The sequence below is a fragment of the Sus scrofa genome, chromosome 1 (assembly GCF_054392235.1).
Source record: "Sus scrofa isolate SSC_HxYL_T2T_F1_AM1 chromosome 1, Sscrofa_HxYL_maternal_Yorkshire_Landrace_v2.0, whole genome shotgun sequence".
Classification (NCBI taxonomy): domain Eukaryota; kingdom Metazoa; phylum Chordata; class Mammalia; order Artiodactyla; family Suidae; genus Sus; species Sus scrofa.
In genome coordinates, this window is record NC_139383.1 from 235,929,248 (window position 1) to 235,946,266 (window position 17,019).

The window sequence follows — 17,019 nt, forward strand, 5'->3', positions numbered from 1 at the left end:
GTTGGAAGTATTGGGATCCATCTGGGACTTTTCCAGTGCTCATGGGTGAGAGCTGAATGTCTCAAGATGCCAGGAAGCAGGGAAACTGAGCACCAGCTGAGATCCTGGAAATAACTTTGGAACTAGGAATGGAGGCTGCATTTACTGGCACTTTCTTGTAAGCTTTCCTGGATAAACTTTTGCTTATTTGGCATGGGGGTTGCTATGGTGATCGAATGATGGGAAGTGATTATACAACAAACAAACCTAATCTATTTAAACTTTACTAAAATTTATTGCTTTGAGGTAAAACTGTAACAGCATATACCTAGCTGCCAAGATTCCAGTGAGCATCATGAGTTTAGGCTTCTTTCTGTCTTTCCTCCTTTTCCCTGTGGCCCAGGAAGGCCATCATTTAAGTCCAGAGGTAGTATTTTGTGAGGAGTGAAGAGTGCTGGTGGCAGTAAGAGTTTGCTTATGAAAGGCTCTAGCTTTTTATTGTGTGGATCACTTCACAATGCATACAAATATCAAATCATTATGTCATACAACTGAAACTAATACAATGTTGTATTTCAATTACATCTCAATTTAACAATGGAATCTAGAACATTTCTAAGGTTGTGAAAAGAACTTGAGATTTGGAGTCAAAAAATTTGGAGTTCAAAGCTTGCCTCTAACCTCATAATAGCTCTGTGTTCTTGCATACGTTGGTTTACCTCTGGAACCTTATAAAACAGGACAATAGTGTCTATTTTCACTACGTTAGAATTGCTAAGAGAAATCAAATGAATTAACAAATGTGGAAACCTATTATAAACTGTCACATATTATAGCACTATCTAAATGATAGCTTTGGAGAGAAGTTTCCTGCCTCCTGGAATGAGTTGAATGAGCTGAGTTAGAAGGTGACACTCCCCAGTAATCCACAAATTTAATGAGCACCCCAAATGAGAACTTCATAAAAGTATTTCATTCAATATCATTTTTTAAAAAACCTGTTATTTACCTTCTCTAAGTTTCTCAGTAGGAAACATTACCTTCAAAATTAAAACTGTAGAAATTAAAAGTTCACCTAATATTTAAAATTACTTATAGCATTGTCATTTGTTTATTAAAAAAATTAGAGACTGAAATGAGTACAGGTCCCTTCACATCTTAGCTAAACAGAAAGAACGAAGCTATACAATTTAGTGACAGTTTGAAATAGGATCCATAGGAATAACAGTATGATCTGTAAGCCTCTTGGGCTTCCCTCTATGAAAGATATCATTAACAAGTATGGGTAAGGTTACTAAATATTTTTCAAGCTGATTTTATTTTTAAAGGTTAGATAGTCTATGCCTCAGTCTCCTTGCAGTAGGTATTCCTAGTTGTTACCAGGAAAAGCTCAAGATTTTTGTACTTGGGCTTTTGGGTTTTTTTTTTTTTGTTTTTTGTTTTTTTCTTCTTTTTAGGGCCTCACCTGTGGCATAAGGAAGTTCCCGAGCTAGGGGTCCAATAGGAGCTGCAGCTGCTGTCCAATGCCACATCCGGAGCAACACCAGATCTGAGCCTCATTCAAGATATACACTACAGGAGTTCCTGTTGTGGTGCAGTGGTTAACGAATCCGACTAGGAACCATGAGGTTGCAGGTTCGGTCCCTGCCCTTGCTCAGTGGGTTAACGATCTGGCATTGCCGTGAGCTGTGGTGTAGGTTGCAGACGCAACTCAGATCCCGCGTTGCTGTGGCTCTGGCGTAGGCTGGTGGCTACAGCTCCGATTCAACCCCTAGCCTGGGAACCTCCATATGCCGCGGGAGCGGCCCAAGAAATAGCAAAAAGACAAAAAAAAAAAAAAAAAAAAAAAGATATACACTGCAGCTTGCAGTAATGGTAGATCCTCAACCCACTAAGTGAAGTTTGAGATCAAACCCAAACATCCTCAGAGACACTGTGTTGGGTTCTTAACCCACTGAGCCTCAATGGGAATTTCCAGGATTTTGATTTTTCATAACATGCCTCTAGCTTTTTTTATTTTATTTTTTGCCACTCCAGTAGCATATATAAGTTCTCAAGCCAGGAATCAGATCTGAGCTGCAGCTGTGACCTATTCCACAGCTGCAGCAAACACCAGATCCTTAACCCGCTGCACCACAGCAGGAATCCACATGCCTATAGTTTGAGAATATTTCTTCAAACAAGGAAATCAAGACAAAGAGCCTTTTATTTTTATTGATATTATTGTCTTTGAAAATTAATTCAAATATGCTAGATATGTAAGTATTGTGAGGGCTTAAATTTGAGCAAGAACAGAGCAAGCCAAATTTCAGCATATGTGATGCTTGTAGTTGCCTCATATCATTTTTTCAAACATATGCTTCTATTTTCTATCTGATCTATCTTTGAAGATGTCACATTCTTTGTAAAGAACGTGAATAAAATATAGTGTGGAATACTTCCATTACAACAGAATATTTTTTACTTCATTGAACCTAATACATAGACTTCTAAAATTATTAGAGTGTCTATATTAAGCTTTATTTTATTTTTTGCTTTTTAGGGCCGCACCCATGGCACATGGAGGTTCCTAGGCTAGGGGTCCAATTGGAGCTGTAGCCGCCACCTACACCACAGCCACAGCAACGCAAGATCTGAGCCCCATCTGCGACCTACACCACAGCTCATGACAACACTGGATCCTTAACCCACTGAGCAGGGCCAGGGATAGAACCTGTGTCCTCATGGATGCTAGTCAGATTCATTTCAGCTGAGCCATAATGGAAACTCCCTCAACTTTAGTCTTCTTAAAAAACTTTTTTCATTGAAAAGAAAATTAATTTTTTCATAATATGTTGTATTTTACAAGGTTTGCAATATTTTTATTTATTAAAAATGTTTTGGGGGGAATCAAACTGTTTTACTGCGGTGCTTTAAGGGAGGATTGAAGGACTGGGAGGGCAATGAGATTGGAAAATCAGAACGATGTGATCCAAAAGCTGCAACAGCATTTTAAAAATAATTTTCTTCTCAGCATGAATAGTCTTTTTTCCCCTTAATTACACAATAAATAGAACTATGCAAAAGAAGCCATTAGTTTAAAAATACATGGCAATATAAAACACTTCTGTTTTCCCCTGCTTTAAGGAAATTCAATATAGTATTTTAACAAGGTTGGCAGGGATGCCAACAAAGAGAAAAAGAGGCCCTCTTGCCCCAGTTACAAGTGTTTGAAACTGAACTGGTTTTCTAGGACATCTACATAGTAATGTGTGGCAGATAGGCCGTGGGATATTTTATACAGAGAAAGATCTTCTTTAAGGAAGTGTTTCATGATATGTACGGGAAATAAAAATAAGACGGAAGCAATTCATACCACATAAGACGTCAGGCTGCTTGTGGCAAACTCTTCACGTTTCAAAATACAGTAATCCTCAGCAGTGGGCTATAGGATCATGTCAGACCTCGAATGGCAATGACAGCATGAAAGGAAAATACAAAGTGAGTACTGTGATTTTGCTGCACTCTAATAATAAACAGCATGAAGACTGCTTCTCTAAATCTGGTTCATTTTCAAATCGTTCATCATCTTTGGCTATCATGCTCATACATGTCTATACCAGCACAAAAGAGCTAGATCATCATCATGATTAAGAAGAAAAGAATAGTCTAACTTAAAAAAATAGTAAGTGACATATATTTCTTTGTATAGAACGGAATTTGGGTTGTTGCATCTAAAATTGTAGCCTCACAGTTCCAGTCATGGCTCAGTGGTTAACGAACCCAACAAGTAACCATGAGGTTTCGGGTTCGATCCCTGGCCAAGCTCAATGGGTTAAGGATCCGGTGTTGCCATGAGCTGTGGTGTAGGTCGCAGACACAGCTTGGATCTGACATTGCTGTGGCCGTGGCACAGGCCGGCAGCTACAGCTCAGATTCTCCCCTAGCCTGTGAACCTCAGTATGCTGCTGGTGTGGCCCTAAAAAGACAAAAAGTCAATAAATAAATAAATTAAATAAATAAATTAATTAAATTGTAGCCTCACTCAAGTTACTCTGTAAATAACTGCAAGATCAAAAGCTAGTGTTGAAACAAGCTAGTGTTGTGTAAGTGGTCAGCTCTCTTTCCAAGGAAAGGGAATGAAAATATTGTAGCTGAGTATATTTAATAACTCAGGTGATAAAACAGATAATACAGGTGACTTTTCTGTCTGAAAAAGCGGGCGCCGGTTGTTCCAGCATCAGAAGAGTCTATCGGTCCACTAGATGTACTAATAAACACCATTAGTATTGTTGGGGAGGAAGAACACTTCCCTCTGTCCTTCTAGGTTCTTCTGGCTGGTCTAAGAATTAAATTGACATGAGGGAGTTCCCTCTGTGGCACAACAGAATCAACAGTGCCTTTGCAGCAGCAGGGATGTGGGTTCAATTCCTGGCCTGGTGCAGTGGGTTAAGGATCTGGCATTGCCACAGTGTTGCTTAGGTTGCAACTCCAGCTCAGAATTCAATACCTGGCCCAGAAAATACATATGTTTGCAGAGCAGCCAAAAAAGAAAAAAAAGAAAAAAAAAATTTGACATCAGGCTGATTAACAGGAGAAAGTCAAATTTAATTTTGTATGTATGGGAATCCCACATACATGAGAGGATCAGAGATAGCACATACACGAGAGGTTTCAGGACAGAAAGATAAAATTAAATATATATACTACCCTGAGATATGGTGCTTCTAAGGACAGGAGGATCATCCACAGGGTAAGAAGAAGAACAGGAGTTCCCGTCGTGGCGCAGTGGTTAACGAATCCAACTGGGAACCATGAGGTTGCGGGTTCGGTCCCTGCCCTTGCTCAGTGGGTTAACGATCCGGCGTTGCCGTGAGCTGTGGTGTAGGTTGCAGACGCGGCACGGATCCCGCGTTGCTATGGCTCTTGTGTAGGCCAGTGGCTACAGCTCCGATTCAACTCCTAGCCTGGGAACCTCCATATGCCGTGGGAGTGGCCCAAGAAATAGCAACAACAACAACAAAAAGACCCAAAAAAAAAAAAAAAATTTTTTTTTTCTCTGGTAATAGCTCATTTTCTGAGAAAAGTCCCTAATTAAATTAATCTAGGTGGTTATGGGATGGACAGTAGTTTCTCTTGAGATTACAGAGCCTTCGTTGCCTTTAGCTCAAAATAATCCACATGCCAAGGTGACACATACTGGGGGCCTGTTCTGAATGGCTACAGTATTTTATTTTATTTTATTTATTTTTTTATTTTGTCTTTTTCAGGGCTGCACCTGTGGCATATGGAGTTTCACAGGCTAGAGGTCAAAACTGGAGCTGTAGCTGCTGCCCTACACCACAGCTACAGCAACGCTGGATCCAAGCCTCATCTGCAACCTACGCCACAGCTCCTGGCAACGCCAGATCCTTAACCCACTGAGCAAGGCCTGACTGTGATACTAGTCAGGTTTGTTTACCACTGAACCATGATGGGAACTTGGTCTGAATGCCTACAGTATTTTATAAAAAAAAAAAACTAATAGATGATCACAAGAATGTAGACCTTTCTTTTAAATATGTAACTTTATCTAACATGCATGAATATGTAGGATTTCCCACCCATCATTCTGAAAGCTACCATTCTGACATGTGGAATAACTTTTTAAAACACACTGACATAGGGAATTCCTGTTGTGGCACAGCAGAAATGAATCCGACTAGGAACCATGAGGTTGTGGGTTCGATCCCTGGCCTCCCTCAGTGGGTTAAGGATCTGGCGTTGCCAGGAGCTGTGGTGTAGGTCGAAGACGAGGACTGGATCTGGCATTGCTGTGGTTGTAGAGTAGGCCAGCAGCTGCAGCTCTGATTAGACCCCTAGCCTGGGAACTTCCATGTGCTGTGGGTGCGGCCCTAAAAAGCAAAAACAAACAAACAAAATAAAATAAAACACATTGACATAGACCCTAAGAATGTTCACATTTTTGAGGGAATGCTAGAGATTAACAAACAGAATGCAATGTATTTGAAAAGAAAATAAAACCAGCTGGAGGGATAGATCTATATTTTGGAGGTAATGATCCTCCTAACAGACACACACAGAGGATTCATCCCGCACAAGGCAATGGAGGAATGAGAAGGCTCAGGAGGATGGTTTCATCTTTCCAGCAGTATCCCTGAACTATTTTTGTATATCATAATGATGCTATTTTAGAACTAAGAGTTAAAACTGTGAAATGCTTAAAGGTTTAATGCATATACACAATAAACTTATAGATCTACTATGCAGTATGATAGAAAGAATTTGAATGGGATTGGAGCAAAATTCTGCTTGAATAAGCAGAAATTTTTAATAAAAAGTAGATGAATTTTAGCTATGCAATATGATAAAACATAGGGGATTTTCGTCTTTTTTTTTTTTTTTTTTTTGTCTTTTCGCCATTTCTTGGGCCCCTCCCATGGCATATGGAAGTTCCAAGGCTATGGGTCCAATCAGAGCTGTAGCCACCAGCCTAGGCCAGAACCACAGCAATTCGGGATCTGAGCTGTGTCTGCAACCTACACCACAGCTCACAGCAACGCCAGATCCTTAACCCACTGAGCAAGGCCAGGGATCGAACCCGCAACTCCATGGTTCCTGGTTGGATTCATTAACCACTGAGCCACGACGGGAACTCCACGTAGGGGATTTTTAAGATGGATATTTTTTAAAGTCCAATATCTATATGTTAAACACTCAGTATTTAGAATGTAACTGTTTTACACTTAGGGCTTAGGAGTTAGCTCTCATAACTGATCATATGTTTAGTATAATAAATATCATTTATAAATAAACATAATTATATGAATCAGCCTATAAAGTAGGGCTTAGGAGTTAGCTCTCATAACTGATCATATGTTTAGTATAATAAATATCATTTATAAATAAACATAATTATATGAATCAGCCTATAAAGTAGTACAGAAATAAAAAAATAAAATAAAATAAAATAAAATAGTACAGAAGTGAAATATCTGCCTGGGTAGTAAATTTTAAAAGTCACTTTAGAGGTGGAAATTCTGTACATCAAGTACCATTCAAGATATAACTCCAGTGGCATAAGATATGTAGATGTATATTTTTAAATTATATAAAGTCACTCCAAATATTTCAGGTCACTGCACACCTTAATTTTGGAATGATATCTTTATATTTTCTCTGCATTATACACAAAATTTTCTGTACACAAGTCATCTTCCTACAGCAGCATCTAGTCATCAAAAGTCCTGCTGTATGTTGTGGGTAAAGGAAATCTGAAGAGAAGACTGCGCTAAAAGTACAGCTTATGTCCTTTTTTTTTTTTTTTTTTTTTTTTGCTTTTGCTTTTTAGGGCTGCACCTGAGGTATATGGAGGTTCCCAGGCTAGGGGTCCCATCAGAGCTACAGCTGCCGGCCTGTGCCACAACTACAGGAACATCGGATCTGAGCCACATCTGCGACTTACATAAACCATAGCTCACAGCAACACCAGATCCTTAACCCACTGAGTGAAGCCAGGAATCGAACACACAACTTCATGGTTCCTAGTTGGATTCATTTCCACTGCTCCAAGAGGGGAACTCCACAGCTTATGTCCTTTTGAAAAGAACATAGAGTGTGTATTTTTGGTGCACCTTCTTCTTCAGCATCTTTTTTAAGAAATGTGCTTTTATTTTAATTTAATGCCTTAGAATCATTCCCTTAATATAAATAGTTCAGCTGTAATGAGCTTTATACCAACAGCACACTAAGGAAGTTCTTTTGAAGAAAATTTTCTAATTATCTTTAAACTTCATAAATTATTAACTTTATTCTTTTATATATTTTATAATGTCTAAAAGGATAATATGATAACGTATATATAAAAGAAATTAGTGTAAACTATTTTATATTGTTATAGAATTTGTTTTTAAGAAATATTTATTTATTTACTTATTTTTGGCTGCTCCTACAACATGCACAAGTTCCTGAGCCATGGCTCGAACTGCACCAAAGCAGTGGCAAAGCTGGATCCTTAATACCTTGAGCCACCAGGGCACTCCTGCAATTTGCATCTTAAATTGAAAATATAAGTATATTGTTTTCTACCTTTAACTCAAAGCTCAGAATGTCAAATTCTCCTTAGGATGTCAGATTCTCCTTTCTGGAAACACCCTGCTCTGCCAGGAGAGGGCACCATTGCCTACTAGGCAAAGAGAACTAAAGGTTTACTAAGCACATATCGCTCTCTTTTTTTTTTTTTTTTGGTCGTCTTTTAGGGCTGCACCTGCGGCATATAGAAGCTCCCAGGCTAGGGGTCCAATCAGAGCTACAGCTGCTGGCCTATGCCACAGCCACAGCAACACAGGATCTGAGCCGTGTCTTCGACCTACACCACAGCTCATGGCAACGCTCTATCCTTAACCCACTCAGCAGGGTCAGGGACTGAATCTTCCTCCCTGTGGTCCTAGCTGGGTTCATTACTGCTGGGTCATGACAGGAACTCCAGTACCTCTTTTCTTGTTCTCGGTTTCTTTCTCTTTGAAGTAATAACCCAGCCAGTGTGAGTATAACTAGAGATGGGAGCTGGGACAATGGTTGCTACAGCATATATATGGACCTTCAAGATTTTTTATTTTTTATTTTTTTGGTCTTTTTGCCTTTTCTAGGGCCGCTTCCGCAGCATATGGAGTTTCCCAGGCTAGGGGTCTAATCGGGCCGGTAGCCACCGGCCTACGCCAGAGCCACAGCAATGAGAGATCCGAGGAGCGTTTGCAACCTACACCACAGCTCACTGCAACGCCGGATCCTTAACCCGCCAGATCCTTAACCCCCTTAACCCACTAGCAACACCAGGGATCGAACCTGCAACCTCATGGTTCCTAGTTGGATTCGTTAACCACTGCACCACAACGGGAACTCCAGAACTTCAAGATCTTTTATAATGGCCCTGATTATTTCAAAACCCAGAGGAGCTTGAGCTCAGCCTTATCTTTGCCGGAACAGAGTATAATTATAATTGAATGATTTGTTTTTAGAGGCTGCTGTCAAAATGGACAATGAGTGAGACTTGAGGATGTGCTTTTTTGTGTGTTTGAGTCAGTTCATGCAATAAAAATCAGATAAGGCCTGGGGGTCAAGAGACTTGGTTCTATTTTCAGCTATATCAATTCCTGAGTAACTTCCTATAAGCAAAGAGAGGAAACCAAATTCTGTATACATTTAGAAGCTTTGCCCTGACTGTTATAATGCATGCTCAGTATAAGGGCTCACATTTCTTTCACTTTGCTATTATAATCATTAAAATTCATATTTTTATCATTTAAATATTTAAATTCATTAACAATACATTCATACTTTTATGCATGGTATGTTTAAAGATATAACTCCAATTAACATTAACAATGGAATATTAATATAATTCAGATTTACATAGTTTTTAATCTAACAAAGAACAGACAGCAATGGCAGAGGTTACTGTAGAAACTTGCAAACTTGGACATATTTGAGTCAATATTTCTATGAGACTCTCTTAAAAATATGCATGCAATGCCTCTCTTAAAAATGCTCAGCTTGAGAGTTCCTACTGTGGCTCAGTGGGTTAAGAGTGCAACATTGTCTCAGTGAGGATGTGGGTTCAATCCCTGGCCTCCCTTAGTGGGTTAAGGATCTGGCACTGCCATAAGCTGCTGCACCGGTAAATCTGGTGTTGCTAGAGCTGTGGTAAAGGCTTGTAGCTGCAGCTCCAACTGGACCCCTAGCCCAGAAATTTCATATGCTACAGGTTTGTCCCCCCCAAAAAAAAGGAAAAAGAAAATTAAAAGAATGCCCAGCTTTCCAGAGGCAGAATTTTATATGGAGGGACAAAATCCACATTGCTGAATTATTCAAAATATTAGACAAAATATATGTGAAAGGGCTGGCACATAGTGATCTGTTGTTCTGTTTATTCATAACATTATTTTATGAGTGATGGCTACAGTTGAAGTAGCTCTCTGTAGCTCACAAGTCTAATCTGAAAATAAGAGGACCACATCATATCCAAGTTCATCACACTGTTATGTCTAAAAGAAAGACAAATCCTGCTCCAAAGAGCAACAAAGAGTTATATAGATCTTAACTCTAGGTCTCATTGCACAATACAGACAAAACCTTTATAAACATCTTCCTCAGCAAACTCCCACCTTTCCTTTCCTTTTCCATAATGTCAGCTGCTCTAACTTCCTCAGCCATTCTCCTTAAAACACCCACCACTCCAGCCCTCCTTCTCAATTCTCTTGCTCTTTATGCTTTTCTTTCCCTAGGTAGTTTCTTGCCCTTGCTTCTGCAGAATAATTCAGGTTTCCTCAATGTTGCATCTTTTTCATTTCCTCTCTCAGCAAAAGATATTCCTTGGAAAGTGAAGGAAGGGGAAAGACTTGTATTTCTATTGTTGTATTTCTATCTATACAACGTAAGAAGTGATAGGACTATCACACGGCCAAAAAGAAAAGGGAAAGAAACTACTAATGTAAAGAGATACTTCACAAAATGATGTTTACTTTTGCTAGATTTGACATCAGCCAAATTTGACATTACCTGGCTAAACTGCCTTATCAAAATCACAAATAGGAGAGTTCCCATATTGTCTCAGTGGAAACAAATCTGACTAGTATCCGTGAGCACACAGGTTTGATCCCTGGCCTCATTCAGTGGGTTAAGGATCTGGCTTTGCTGTGATCTTAGGTGTAAGTCACAGATGCAGCTTGGATTTCACGTTGCTGTAGCTGTGACATACATTGGCCAGCAGCTACAGCTTCGATTCAACCCCTAGCCTGGGAACCTCCATATGCCTCGGGTCGGCCCTAAAAAGACCAAAGGAAAAAAAGAAAAAATCACAAATAGAATCAGAAACTCCTTGACCTTAAGGAAATCAGCAACTTCAAATCCAATATTTTATAGATCAGAACCTGAGACTCAGAATATACTAGATTATCCAAATTCCTTCATTGGTCACAGAGCTGAGATCAGAACTCAGACTCCTTACTCCCAACCTCCTTGTCCATCACACCACACTTCCTTGGGCTAAGAGTTTAGCTACATCATTTGCATTATAATGAGATCATCCATAACACATAAGAAAAAAATCTTAACACTTAAATAAAATCATCTTTCTTAGAACTAAATAATACCCATGAAATAAACAATTGTTGGAAATATTCCTTATCATAACTGCAAAAGGCAGGATGAATGTTTTTCTTCAACGAAGAACAAATAAACAAACACAATATAAAGGCTTATCTGCTCCAGGATGAGAATTATCTGCATGCAAGCTGAAAAAACTGAGTCTGGGATGGCATTATGGCTTTTGTACAATTAACAAGAAAAAATTATATATGCAAAATTGGCTCGTTATGATTGTCTTTATCTGGGGACAAACATGACTATGTACGAATTTTTGTAACCTTAGCTTGGTTAAAATTTAGGCAACATGTGGTGGTCACAAGGAATACTTACATTTTTCATGTATCACATTGGCAAAGATTATACAAGCTAACTCCCTCATGTTAGTTGGGACACTGAGAAATTTACTAACACACTATAGGTGAGAATGTAAATTGGCATAACCTTGATGGAAAGCAATTTGGTAGTAGATATCAAAGCTATGAAACTAGAAACCAGTCATGCTATGATTCAATGACTATACTTTTAAGACTTTGCTTTTGAAGCCAATGAGAATTAAGCAAAAAGATTTATCACTGCATTACTTTAAAAAAACAGACAGCTAAAGAGCACTTAAATACTCAGCAATAGGGTTATAAGCATAGGATGGAATACTATGCAGCTGCTAAAAAGAGTGTTAAATAAGATTTAATAGCCTCCAATTTGCAGATGACATGATATGATACCTAGAGAATCCTAAAGACTCTACCAGAAAACTGTTAGAGCTCATCAAGGAATTTGGCGTAGTCACAGGATACAAAATTAATACACAGAAATCGACAGCATTTCTATACACTAACAATGAAAGATCAGAAAGAGAAATTAGGGAAGCAATCCTGTTTACCATCGCATCCAAAAGCATAAAATACCTAGGAGTAAACCTACCTAAAGAGACAAAAGACCTGTACTCTTAAAACTATAAGACACTGATGAAAGAAATCAAAGATGACACAAAAAGATGGAGAGACATACCATGCTCTTGGATTGGAAGAGTCAATATTATCAAAATGACTTTACTACCCAAGGTAATCTACAGATTCAATCAATCCCTATCAAAGTACCAAGGACATTTTGCACAGAACTCAAACAAAATATTTTTAAATTTGTTTGGAAGCACAAAAGAGCCAGAATAGCCAAAGACATCCTGGAAAAGAAAAATGGAGCTGGAGGAATCAGGCTCCCGGACTTCACACTATACTACAAAGCAAGAGTCATCAAAACCGTATGATTTTCTAGAATCTTACAGCCTGCCAAAACTGAATCAAGTAGAAACAGACCAACTGAACAGACCGATCACTAGAAATGAAATTGAAGAGGTCATAAAATCACTCCCTACAAATAAAAGTCCAGGACCAGATGGCTTCACAGGCGAATTTTATCAAACATATAAAGAGGAATTGGTGCCCATCCTCCTTAAACTCTTTCAAAAGGTTGAAGAAGAAGGAATACTCCCAAAGACATTCTATGATGCCACCATCACCCTCATTCCAAAACCAGACAGAGATACCACCAAAAAAGAAAACTATCGCCCAATATCTTTGATGAATATAGACGCAAAAATTCTCAACAAAATCTTAGCCAACCGAATCCAACAACATACCAAAAAAATTATACACCATGACCAGGTTGGGTTCATCCCAGGTTCACAAGGATGGTTCAACATACGCAAATCAATCAGCATCATACACCACATTAACAAAAAAAGGGTCAAAAATCATATGATCATCTCAATAGACACAGAAAAAGCTTTTGACAAAGTCCAACATCCATTCATGATCAAGACCCTCGCCAAAGTGGGTATACAGGGAACATTCCTGAACATCATCAAAGCCATTTAGGATAAACCCACAGCCAATATAATACTCAATGGGGAAAAACTGAAAGCCTTCTCACTCTAATCTGGAACAAGACAGGGATGCCCACTCTCACCACTGCTCTTCAACATAGTTTTGGAAGTCCTAGCCACAGCAATTAGACAAACGAAAGAAATAAAAGGCATCCATATAGGAAGAGAAGAAATAAAACTGTCACTGTATGCAGATGACATGATACTATACCTAGAAAACCCTAAGGACTCAACCCCAAAACTCCTTGAACTGATTAATAAATTCAGCAAAGTAGCAGGATATAAGATTAACATTCAGAAGTCAGTTGCATTTCTGTATACCAGCAATGAAACATTAGAAAAGGAATACAAAAATACGATACCTTTTAAAATGGCACCTCACAAAATCAAATACCTCGGAATACACCTGACCAAGGAGGTAAAGGACCTATATGCCGAGAACTATAAAACCTTAATCAAAGAAATCAAAGAAGATGTAAAGAAATGGAAAGATATTCCATGTTCCTGGATTGGAAAAATCAATATTGTAAAAATGGCCATACTACCCAAAGCAATCTACAGATTCAATGCAATCCCTATCAAATTACCCATGATATCTTTCACAGAACTAGAACAAACAATCCAAACATTTATATGGAACAACAAAAGACCCAGAATCGCCAAAGCAATCCTGAGAAACAAAAACCAAGCAGGGGGCATAACTCTCCCTGACTTCAAGAAATACTACAAAGCCACAGTCATCAAAACAGTGTGGTACCGGTATCAAAACAGACAGACAGACCAATGGAACAGAAAAGAGAATCCGGAAATAAACCCTGACACCTATGGTCAATTAATCTTTGACAAGGGAGGCAAGAACATAAAATGGGAAAAAGAAAGTGTATTCAGCAAGCATTGCTGGGAAACTTGGACAGCTGCATGCAAAGCAATGAAACTAGAACACACCCTCACACCATGCACGAAAATAAACTCCAAATGGCTGAAATACTTAAACATAAGACAAGACACCATCAAACTCCTAGAAGAAAACATAGGCAAAACACTCTCTGACATCAACATCATGAATATTTTCTCAGGTCAGTCTCCCAAAGCAATAGAAATTAGAGCAAAAATAAACCCATGGGACCTCATCAAACTGAAAAGCTTTTGCACAGCAAAGGAAACCCAAAAGAAAACAAAAAGACAACTTACAGAATGGGAGAAAATAGTTTCAAATAATGCAATGGACAAGGGCTTAATCTCTAGAATATATAAACAACTTATACAACCCAACAGCAAAAAAAACCAATCAATCAATGGAAAAATGGGCAAAAGACCTGAATAGACATTTCTCCAAAGAAGATATACAGATGGCCAACAAACACATGAAAAAATGCTCAACATCGCTGATTATAAGAGAAATGCAAATCAAAACTACCATGAGATATCACCTCACACCAGTCAGAATGGCCATCATTAATAAATCCACAAATAACAAGTGCTGGAGGGGCTGTGGAGAAAAGGGAACCCTCCTGCACTGCTGGTGGGAATGTAAACTGGTACAGCCACTATGGAGAACAGTTTAGAGATACCTTAGAAATCTATACATAGAACTTCCATATGACACCACAATCCCACTCTTGGGCATCTATCCAGACAAAGCTCTACTTAAAAGAGACACATGCACCCGCATGTTCATTGCAGCACTATTCACAATAGCCAGGACATGGAAACAACCCAGATGTCCATCGACAGATGAGTGGATTCAGAAGATGTGGTATATATACACAATGGAATACTACTCAGCCATAAAAAAAGGATGACATCATGCCATTTGCAGCAACATGGATGGAACTAGAGAATCTCATACTGAGTGAAATGAGCCAGAAAGACAAAGACAAATACCGTATGATATCACTTATAACTGGAATCTAATATCCAGCACAAATGAACATCTCCTCAGAAAAGAAAATCATGGACTTGGAGAAGAGACTGTGGCTGCCTGATGGGAGGGGGAGGGAGTGGGAGGGATCGGGAGCTTGGGCTTATCAGACACAACTTAGAATAGATTTACAAGGAGATCCTGCTGAATAGCATTGAGAACTATGTCTAGATACTCATGTTGCAACAGAAGAAAGGGTGGGGGAAAAAATGTAATTGTAATGTACACATGTAAGGATAACCTGACCCCCTTGCTGTACAGTGGGAAAATAAAAAAATTATAAAAAAAAAAAGAAGAAGAATGCTCATTCTGCTTACTGCAGAATGAATAATAATAAAACCCTTTGCTTCTGAAAAAAAAAAAAAAAAACTGTATGGTACTGGCACAAAGACAGACACATAGATCAGTGGAACAGGATAGAAAGCCCAGAATTAAACACACACACCTACAGACAACTAATCTATGACAAGGGAGGCAAAAATATACAATGGAGAAAGGACAGCTTGTTCAATAAGTGGTGCTGGGAAAACTGGACAGCCACATGGAAAAGAATGAAATTAGAACACTCCCTAACACCATACACAAAAATAAACTCCAAATGGATTAAAGACCTAGATATAAGACCAGACACTATAAAACTCTTAAAGAAAACATACGCCAAACACTCTCTGACATAAATGACAGCAACTTCTTCTCAGATCCACCTCTTAGAGTATTGACAATAAAAACAAAAATATACAAATGGGACCTAATCAAACTTCAAAGTTTCTGCACAGCAAAGGAAACCCTAAACAAAACGAGAAGACAACCCACAGAATGGGAGAAAATCTTTGCAAATGAATCGACTGACAAGGGACTAATCTCCAAAATTTAAAAACATCTCCTACTGCTCAATACCAAAAAAACAAACAACCTCATCAAAAAATGGGCAGAAGATCTAAACAGACACTTCTCCAAAGAAGACATACAGATGGCCAAAAAACACATGAAAAGATGTTCAACATCACTCATTATTAGAGAGATGCAAATCAAAACCACCATGAGGTACCACCTTACATCAGCCAGAATGGCCATCATCCAAAAGTCTACAAACAGTAAGTGCTGGAGAGGGTGTGGTGAAAAAGGAACCCTAGTATACTGTTGGTGGGATTGTAAATTAATGCAACCACTATGGAAAACAGTATGGAGATACCTCAGAAAACTAAACATAGAACTACCATTTGATCCAGCAATCCCACTCCTAGGCATCTATCCAGAGAAAACCATGACTTGAAAAGACATATGTACTCCAGTGTTCATTGCAGCACTATTTTCAATAGCCAAGACATGGAAGCAACCTAAATGTCCATCAAGAGAGGAGTGAATCAAGAAGATGTGGTACATACAATGGAATATTACTCAGCCATTAACAGGAAAGAAATAATGGCATTTGCAGCACCATGGATGGATCATTTCTATCATGCTAAGTGCGGTCAGTCACACAATGATGAGACAGCAACATCAAATGCTTTCACTGACATGTGGAGTCTGAAAAAAGGACACAATGAACTTCTTTGCAGAACAGATACTGACTCACAGATATTGAAAAACTTATGGTTTCCCAAGGAGACAGTTTGGGGGGTGGGGGGATGCGCTGGGGGTATGGGATGGAAATCCTATAAAATTGGATTGTGATGATCATTGTACAACTATAAATGTAATAAATTCATTGAGGAAAAAAAAAGATTTAATAGCCTCCAAAAATGTTTATGATGTATTTTAAGAAAAAAGAATACATATATACATGGTGAATCATATATAGATATATGATTGAAACATATATATATGTTTTAAAAATCTGTAAAGGATGTATATTAACAAAAACTTCCTGATGATTCTCCCAGAATGGTAATCTAATACTTGCTATTTATTCTTTGTATTTGTCTGTAGTTTCTTAATTTTCTATAATACGCATGTAGTACTTTCATTATTAAGAAAAAAAAAATTTTTTCTTTTCTTTAAAAGCCAGGGCTTTTCTCAGTTGACTGTCCCAACGTTGTAACAACATGTATTTAGGTGAAAGTTTGCAACAGTGTGCAATTGTGTTCAGATCACACTTGCTATTGCACATTTA

At 38.5% G+C, this 17,019-nt stretch overlaps 1 long non-coding RNA gene across 8 annotated transcripts in view; it reads right to left on the minus strand.

Annotated features, from left to right (window-relative positions):
- Positions 1–17,019, minus strand: part of LOC110255688 (uncharacterized) — an 81,108-nt gene that overhangs the window by 22,476 nt on the left and 41,613 nt on the right. Inside the window, exon 5 of one of the 8 annotated variants that reach the window (XR_014822726.1) lies at positions 3,335–3,422. The exons of the other annotated variants lie outside the window; for them this stretch is intronic. This is a non-coding gene — a long non-coding RNA (uncharacterized LOC110255688). The remainder of the gene's footprint in view (positions 1–3,334; positions 3,423–17,019) is intronic. 8 annotated transcript variants of the gene reach the window in all.